We start from the raw sequence: 9,380 nt of genomic DNA on the forward strand, positions 1-9,380 counted from the left end.
CTCTGCTCCATACTTCTTCACATGGACAGTGAATGGAGACCTAGAGCCACACAGCTGGGTGCTGCAGGAGGAGCAGGACGATGTGCAGAGCAGTGCTGACGGAAGGACCCCTGCATTTCTGAACAAGGAGGCATTATTCTCACATCTCCCCACCAGGAATTGTATTTATTAGCGTACTTATTTTATGTAAAAGCCAGCTAATCTGAAATAACACTTGCTGTCACGGCCCCTCACGCTGGTTCGTGGTCAAGGCTAGCAGCAAGATTTATGTGGCCATAAAGCTTTTCAGGCTGCTGCATGGGACATTTTTATTTATATTTTAAGAATGCACATGCTGAGGGCGCTTTAACGAGGCACCTAAGCAAACACTCTGAGCTGTGTTTAAAGCCACAGTCCCCCTCCAAATGCTCCAAATGCCCCGGAGAGCTGAGCCCTGCCCAGATGCCCTTCCTGGTGCACCATGCGTGTTCTTCCCACCTTGCCAATGGGTACTGGGCTCCGTCACAACACACCGAGGTGCCGGAGCGTGTCCAGAGAGGGGAGTGAGGCTGTGAGGGGCCCGGAGCACAGTGCTATGGGAGGCCGAGGGAATGGGATGGGCAGTGAAGTTGATGGTCGGTGGGCATGGTGGGGTGGGCTGGCAGATGGACTTGATGATTTCAGAGGTCTTTTCCAACCCTAATTACTGTATGATCACATCCCTCCAGAGATCCAGGAAATGCATCACTGTGGAGCTGGCTGCTCCTTCCCATTCGCTCTGCTCTCCTTTGAGCCCACACAGTGCTCAAGTTCTTCCACCAAAGTTCAAAGTTTTGGACTCCGGACAGAAAACGACAAGCAATGGCTCCTACCCCTTATCTGCAGGGGTTGTTTCTTAGCTTGCGACCAATTTTCTTTGTATTTAGACTTAAATGTGCAAACTACACTATATTACTCTGCAAAACATCAGTGAGAAGGCTTAATTAAGTAACACTGACAGATAAATCCATTTCTTTTGCAGTAATCAAATCAAAGCAGGTTGACATAACACAGGAACTTAATACAGTTATTCCCTCGTAATTGGAGAGAGGCCCTTTACTTCTCATTAAGCAATCTTCTGGGTATTGGCATAATAAGAAGGCTCGGGGTTTTAATACTGCCCTATATAAGCCCCAAGATACAGACCCCTTAAGCAAACATGCCAGATTATCTAATTCCTTGATCACAGTGGAAAATGTAGTTATTCTTTTAACTACTAATTCTTCATCTCAGCTCCAGTCAAAAAGAAGGAACTCCGTCTACAACACGTACCACGCAGCCCTATACCAGCACCAGCTGGAGCTGAGGAAAAAGATTTTTTTTTTAATAAATAAAAAAACAAACAAACAAACAAAACACTGAAAACTAGCTGTTTATCTGAGAAACTGAGACCCCAATTGCACTGCTTTACTGTGAGCCCATGAGCTAACGATGGGGCAGCCCAGACAACTTCCACCTGCTCTGAGCAGCACCCAACCCAGCAGCACTGCTCCCTCTGCAGAGGGGAAACAAGGCTCAGTAACTGATAACAAGTTAATCCAGCCCAGTTTGCTAACAATTCAGCATGATAAATACTGCCAGATTTGTAAGCCCCTCAACCTAATGCCTTCTGCACCACGAGGAGTTGCCACGTCTGTGATTCGGACAGCAGAGCCCTAATTCCACCCAAGTCAATGCAATGCTCTCCAGTGAGGCATTCTCAGAGCTGGGATTCATCCCAGAGTACACAAACCTGAAGAGAGATGTCATTTTTCCCCAGAGCTGGGCTCCTGCAAATCAACCTCTCCCAAAAAGTTCCCAAGCAAAAACTTTAGGATTTAGGAAATGAGGTTTTTGTTGTTGTTGTTTTCTGGATAAAAAACAAACCCTCCTTTGCAGGAATCGTCCAAACAGAAAGGTGGGAAGCCATCCAGAACTGTAGCAGTGATACGGGATAATAAGTTAGGTGACTGTCATTTGATTTTGAGACTCCCACCACTCTGAATAACAAATCTGGGCACAGACGTGGAGCCCTAAAATCAGCGTGGGAGAAACGTTCCCTGGTGAGCAGCACCATGTCACTGCAGGCACTGCACTCCCAGAAACAGACGTGGAGGGGAAAAGAAAAGAAACAAAGCTCAGGGCTGCCCAACCTGACTTACCAACTGAGAGCTGCCTCAGGAAGGTGCCACCTGAAAAATCATGCACCGAAAAAACTGGATTTGCACACTGACCTTTGAGCAAAGTTAACAGCAGTTTAGCAATCGGGTGAGACGAGGAAGAAAGGAGGAGCACGGGGGTTGATCTTTTGGTAGCAAATCTGATCGGCAATACTGGCTTCCCCACCGTTCCTCCCTGCATGCTGCTGAGCCGCGTGCCCCGCACCAGCAAGGAGCTGGGGGGTGCTGCACCCAGAGAGCATTTTGGTTCCCACCATGGGCTGAGCAGCACTTGGAGCAACGGGAGAGCAAGCACTGGGCTAACACTGCACTCTGCACGACGTTATCTGGAGGGACGCAGATCACCACCCCCACCTGCACACATAAAGCCAGAGATGCCCATAACCTCCTGTGTCAGTACGGGATGCTGATTTGGGGGCTTTTTTGTGCTCAAGGTTGTACTCATTGGCTAAAACTCCTTGGTACAGGAAGACAGGGGTGAGATTCTCCTTCTGGAGGAGTTTCCTACTGTCCTCCAGTCTAAACCACTGTCCTTAGCAATTTTCCTTAAATTCTCTCTTCTGGGAGAACCCTGCCCCTTACGTGATGGTGCTGGAGCAGGAAATGCAGAATTCTGCTTACCTTCGTGTCAGCCTATACATGCTTTTAAAGGGGCAGAATAAACACTGCACCAAGCCCAAGCTGGTCCCTGAAGAAAGGTAATTTCATGTACATCAGTGCAAAATAATACCCATCCGTGTGGCTACTCATGGCTCTGGCTCAGAAACAAAACCGTATAATTCCAGAACAACCTAACAAACAAACCTGGAAAATATTTCAGTGCAGAGCAGAGCGCCAGCACGCCTGGAGTGACTTTGCAGCCTCCGTGACCAACCAAAATGTGCACGTCAGGGACCTCACTGCGGAGAGCTGCTTGGATGAAGAAGTATCAGGAAGGCTCTGGACAACAAAACATCTTTTTTTTTTTTTTCTAATATAAACATGTATTTTTAGCACGGAGAATCAAACATGTGTTTATCCTATTTTTATATTTCTGATACTTGACGTTTTTAGCAGATAAAATTGCCGGAATACTGGATGCGTATGGCTGGTGGTGGTCCGTCTGCACCTCCCTCCTGCAGCCACTCACACAGCGCATCTTCACCCACTCCAGAACACCCCTTCCTATGCTCCCCTGAAAAAACAGTGTACTAACCAACAGAAGTAGTTTTATAAGGGATTTAACAGTCGAAATAAGGGAGAGGATGAAGATCTCAGCACAAAAGAGATATTTTTGTACACGCGCCATACCCATGTTTGATTAGCATTTCCCATTGTATGAATTGCAGTTGTGTCAAAAATGAGAAGGGTGGGAAAAATCCTAGACTCTAATTATAACTATCATACTGAGACAAGTGTGATAAACAGATACCTCGGGACTGCTATTACCTCTTTGTGCTCTGGAGCACCTCACACGCAGAACGCTGGTACCGCTAATACAAATTAAGTTAAACAAATCCATTTTGTGGATTGAGACTTTTCTGCTAAGTGTTTTATTCTCCAAAAGAATATTTTCTCCTCAGAGCATTAAGTCTTTTAAGAACTAAAAAAAAAAAACAAACAACGAGCTGAGCAGAAAGTGACAAAAAACAGAAGAAGGATTAAAGACGAAGATGAAGAGTAAGCTGGTGGCCTGGACATTTTGCAGGCTAAGGGACAGGCACGTTCAAAATGCACATCCACTGATGAAAACCTTTTTGAAGATTTTGAGCTAAATATCACCAGGAGACGAACGGGAAATAGACAGGGAGGTGGTGTGGAAGACAGAAGGCAACCAGGGAAGTCAAGGATTGACTTCAGACCTATAGAATCAGGAAGGCTGGAAAGGATCTCCAAGGTCCTCAAGCCCAAACAGCAGCCCATCCTCACCGCGCCCACTAACCACGTCCCTAGAAGATCTCCAAGCCCAACTCATTCCCATCCCCACCGTGTCCATTAGCCATGTCCCTGAACAGCACCACAGAACGATGAAGGTTGGAGAAGACCTCTGTGATCACCAAAGCTCATGCAGCCCTGTGGTCATGAGCAAGGCAGGGCGCAGAGACGCACACGGTGAATCCACGCACCTCTCGCGTGCAGAAAGTGCACGTAATGATCCTTCCACGACAGGAGCGTAAAGAAAGCGTAGACTCAGAACGGGAAAATTCTACTCCTTATTTGATAAACAATTCACTACTGGTTTGCTCAGGGGATTAGATACAAAGCTTTAGGGTTTTTTCCCCTCAGAGAAGTAGGACCAGCTGCCAGAAACATGCAATACACTTCAACAGCTTCTGTTAAAGCCACAAATAATTGGAAAATTCATTTGAATCAGATGCTCGTTTTGTTTTGGGCTGGAATCTTCCAAGTCTGCATAAACGCTGACGGGCAGTCTGAGGCACCACTCAACAGCACTCACCGCAGAGCATCAACATGCGCACGGCCCCAACTGCCGTCAGTCCCAGTGCTGCTAACAAAGGGCTGTGCTGTCCCGCCATCGGGTGAGCTCACAGACTCCACACCGTGCTCAGCAGAGCCGCCCAAGCTCTTCTCTGGCACACATACGGCACCGGCCCTCCGCCTGCAAGGACATCCCTGCCGCGGATCCCACTCGTGTGTCCCTAACTCCAGCCTCTCCAGCTTCTATCAGATCCGGTCAGACTATAAGCAGAAACACTGCAAGAAGCAGCGCGGTGCCCAGGCAGACGACACTGCACTGCGTTTCCCAGCTCACCGGGTGGCCAAGGCTTCATTTTGTCCTGGCTCTGGATGGGTGGTGCCGGTGGTCCGAAGCACAACGCATCCTTGGTTTCTTCTAACCTGGGATGGATGAGTAGGAAAGTGCACATTTCTCAGCTATAAACCGAATGTGATTTACCAGCTCTGGCTGCCTAACTGCATTACATCTTCCTCTCCAGTCTATACTGATGTTAAAGTACTTAATTTCTACTTGAACTCAATAACCTGGAGCACTCCTAAGTAATGACAGCTCACCCCACTGCCCCGGGGAAACTACGTGCATTCCATACCGCAATCTAGAAATATTCAAGTGCAAATTTACTTAAGTTCTCCTTTTATTACCGGATTTTGAAGGTCTCAGCGGGAAGCCAGTGGACATTACAATTCCAAAGGAGCAGCCCAAGTCAGAAGGTGATGGTGGAGAACCCCACACTGCACTTCTAAATAAACACTCCTTTGTTTTGCACATGTTTGCATATCCTATGAGAGGATAAGCCTTATGTGGGAAATCTGAACACAGAGGAACATCCTGATTTTCTGTGAGACATCCTGCAATGAGCAATGCTACAAACAGAACAGACTGACATGTGAAAGAGGAGAACCACAACAGCAGTGCAACCTGGCTGCCCACAGCCCGAGGAGTGGTTTCGTACTTAGCTGTGCAAAGGGGTTTCCAAGACACCAAGCCTCTGCGAGTGTCATTACTCTGATACACAGATGAAATTCTTAAAAAGTTATCGCTGCTTATGTAGTAACACTCCGAAATTGTGTTACATGAATGCGTAACCTCATGTTTCAGATAAGAAGCGCTTTTTTTAATTTCCAGCAGAAGAGAAGTACCACAAAAATACGTAAATATAAGGCAAGTGAAGCTACTGGGGAAAGCTGTGCTTTAGATACAACGGAGAGCTGTGTGTGCCACTCTCCAGGTCCAGGCTGGATGTTAGGAGCAGTTCATTCTCACGGAGAGCCACGCTGCAGTGGCACAGCTGCACAGGGAATGGTGGGTCCCCATCCCTGGGGGTGTTCCACACCACGGGGACGTGGCACACGGGGACACGGCCGTGGGCAGGGTGGGGGTAGAATGGGGTTGGGGACACTGGGGGTCTTCTCCAGCCTAAATGATTTCATGACTGCATTTATGGACGCGGTTCCATGGCTGGGGATCCTGGGAGGCTTTTCCAACCCTAACGATTCTGTGATGAAGGGCTGGTGGCCCTGCTGCACCGTACTGCGTGGATTCAGAGAGGCACCAGGGTTCCCACGAAGCACCCAAAGGAGCAGCCGGGCTAGTGCTCCACTCACATGCATTAAGAAGATTACTTCATGCTTCAAGCCAGCCCCATAGCTTATAGCATCATTTAGACAACGGCACGTTTAGCACATGGTAGGTAGCTGCATGAAAAATGATGTGCCCTGATTTGAAAGAAGCGCCCCAAGCCACATCATTGAACAGGCTGGAGGCAATTTAACTATGCCGTGCTGTATCTGAATGTAAAGAGAGCCACTACCTCCAGCAGAAACCAGGGGAAGAAGCTGGAAGCTGAGCATCTTCAAAATTAGGTAACGTGGTTGGGCGCTGAAGCAGACCTTTAAAAAATTAATCCAGGCATCCTCAGTTTAATCCAGGAATGCCTACAAAAACCGAAGTCCTGGCACCTAGATAGGACCGCCTCACCCCTTCCTGCAGCTCCTTGTGCGACACCAGGGTGAGGGCTGGCTCGTGGCATCAGAGAGATAAAAACCAAGAAAAAAGCATTCGAAATTTGGGTGGGGAATAATTTGCTGACAGCTCAGCACCACAGATGCACCTCCTGGAGCTGCTGCTCCGCGCACTTCAACACACTGCAGTTATCTACACAAGATTTTATGGAGCACAGCAGCAGCTGGGCTCTGTACCTCCCTAGCCAGCACACTACTGGTTAATTCCCAATATTTACATTTCTTGGAGACAGAAAGATTAGTGAGGAATGTGTAACTGGAAAAAGTTGAGGTAAAAAATCAGGGAAAAAAAGACCAAAACAGCCCCTAGCACAGCTCAGCCTTCACATGGTTGCTATGAAAGTCACCAGTTACAGCGACGGCAGCAAATAAACAACAGTGATGGCAGAGCATGCAGAGCTGATGGAAGGGAAATCAAACACGGGCAGAAGGAAAATACCTCATGGAAGCTACACTTTGGAGAACAGTCCTTTAATTTAGGAGTACTTCTGAATGACTTCATCTATATGAAAATTACATTAAAACTGCCCTAGATGTATTTGCATTTTAAGTGCGTTACGACAGCCCATAGCAAGCATCTCCTATTTACTGGACACTTGCTACCGTCAGACAATCCATACGCACCCGTGCAAAGAAAATGAACTGGCAAGGGAAAAAATCCTCCAGAAATGAGTTCTACAGAAGAGGTAAGTGATGGACTGCGCAGTAACACAAAGGGGTTTTCCAGGCACGGAGCTCGCTACGGCTTCAAGGCTGTGCTGTGACCTCACCTGGCTTCCCCTGCACGGCCCCAGGACACTCATGGAGCTGAGCACGACCCACCAGTGCCACAGAAAGGGCAGCGGTGCAGACTGCAGCCATCCACAAAGCTTGGTGGAACTGCCAACAGCCAAAGCTGGGGATTGGAACAGATCAATCTGATGGCCAAGGAGGGCACTGCTTGGGATGCTGCTAAAGCCATAAAATACTGCTTTTCTCCCCAGAATGTCCATGGAGGTATTTTAGGCTGCCATGAGCTTTGAGGCAATGGGTCCTGCCCTTCCCCATGCACCTGCTGGGAAGCTGTTGGCACGCTCTTACACAGAACCATAGGAGTATGACTGCGAGTGACATGGCTCCAAGAACCAGAAGACAAAAAAACTGACCCAAATCATTTCACCTCTGTTCCAGAACCAGCTCTGCTGTGCTCCAGTGCAGAGGATGGCCCTTGGGATGAAACCCCTCCTTTCCAAAACGTCTGCTCGAGTTCAGCCAAAAGCTGATGCTGGAGCTCAGTCACACAGTGCTGAACCCAAACATCCAAACTCACGGAAAAATGCAGCTGCTTCCTTCATCTGATTTTTCTCTTTTCTTTAGTTTCCATGACACGTTAAGCTCAACTCTTGAATTTGCCGGGTTAGTGCTTGTTTTTTGCTTTTGTTTTGTTCTGCTTCCCACTGCCAGCAGAAGTTAGAAAACCTCCCCATAGTCTAGAAGCAAAAGGCAAACACTGAGATAACTGTATCACATCTCCGTGGCCACAGCTTGTGGTGCAAAGTCAAACTGGCAGCCCTAAAAAAATACACTGACACTCATTACTCACCTTCCAGAGCACGCACATTTCAGGCCCAGATCACACTCCTAATGAGCTGCTCCACAAACAAGAAACTCCACGTATCAGTGCCGTATGTACGACACATCTCCTCACAGACTGGCTCTGGTGAGATCTGCATCTTTTGGCTAAAATCGTTGATGTGCGTTGTAAAGAACTAGACCTGTGAACATGCACTAATAAGAGAATACGAATCTGTTTAAAGCCTTTAAAATTCAACGCTGTATTTCATTAATGCCCTATTTTTAATGCCTTCCCTGCAACGTCACGACGCCCAGGCCACATCTCCCAGTTAAAGAGAAGCACTTAATGGCAAAGGAAATGCATGTGCAGTCAGACGCTCCCTTCAAAAGGCAAGATAAACAACACAGGTGTGTATATTTATCAACTGAGCACATCTTGGGAGAAAAATTCAACAAAAGGATCACAGGACTACGTTGGTGTCATCTTCATTATTTATCGTTTACTTAAGGAAAAGTCTATCTGCCTCCAACGATGCCAGTAATTCCTGATGATGAATCCCGATTTGGGCACCGCGCCGCAGAAATAAGCGCCTTTTCCTCATTCCAAGCTGTCTGGAACCAACATGTGCTGCACACATCCTTGGAGTTTGCTCCAGGGCTCTACAAGCAGGCAACGAGGACGGGAAGGGCACCATTTAAACACCGCGCTGCTGCCCCACCACCGCCACAAGCAGCACTTCCCTGCTGCCCTGCAGAGCGCCGCTCTCCATAAAGAAATGCACCATCCGGAGGAGGGCGCGGCGCAGGCAGGTTACGATGGCAACCGCATCGGATGTGCAATGCCCTAAGTGCCTACCAACTAATCCTTCTGCAGTAGGAAAGCTCAAACAAAAAAAAAGAAAAAAGAAAAGCACGACATCTACACGAATGCCAAATTAATTCATTACGATCAGCGCTACCACAATGAGCACCAGATTAATTCATCACTGTAGAACACACAAAGCACGATCCACTTCTTGTACTCACTGGCAAAAAATTACGGGATGCCAGCCCCAGCACAGGACTTCTCACAGGGCATCCTGCACGTGGGCACAGCACTCCCACCTCGCCCCAGCACACGCGTGGTTCTACACACAGATCATGAGCACGGGCGTCTCAGCTGCTGGGGAT

This window comes from Meleagris gallopavo, chromosome Z (assembly GCF_000146605.3).
Source record: "Meleagris gallopavo isolate NT-WF06-2002-E0010 breed Aviagen turkey brand Nicholas breeding stock chromosome Z, Turkey_5.1, whole genome shotgun sequence".
Taxonomy (NCBI): domain Eukaryota; kingdom Metazoa; phylum Chordata; class Aves; order Galliformes; family Phasianidae; genus Meleagris; species Meleagris gallopavo.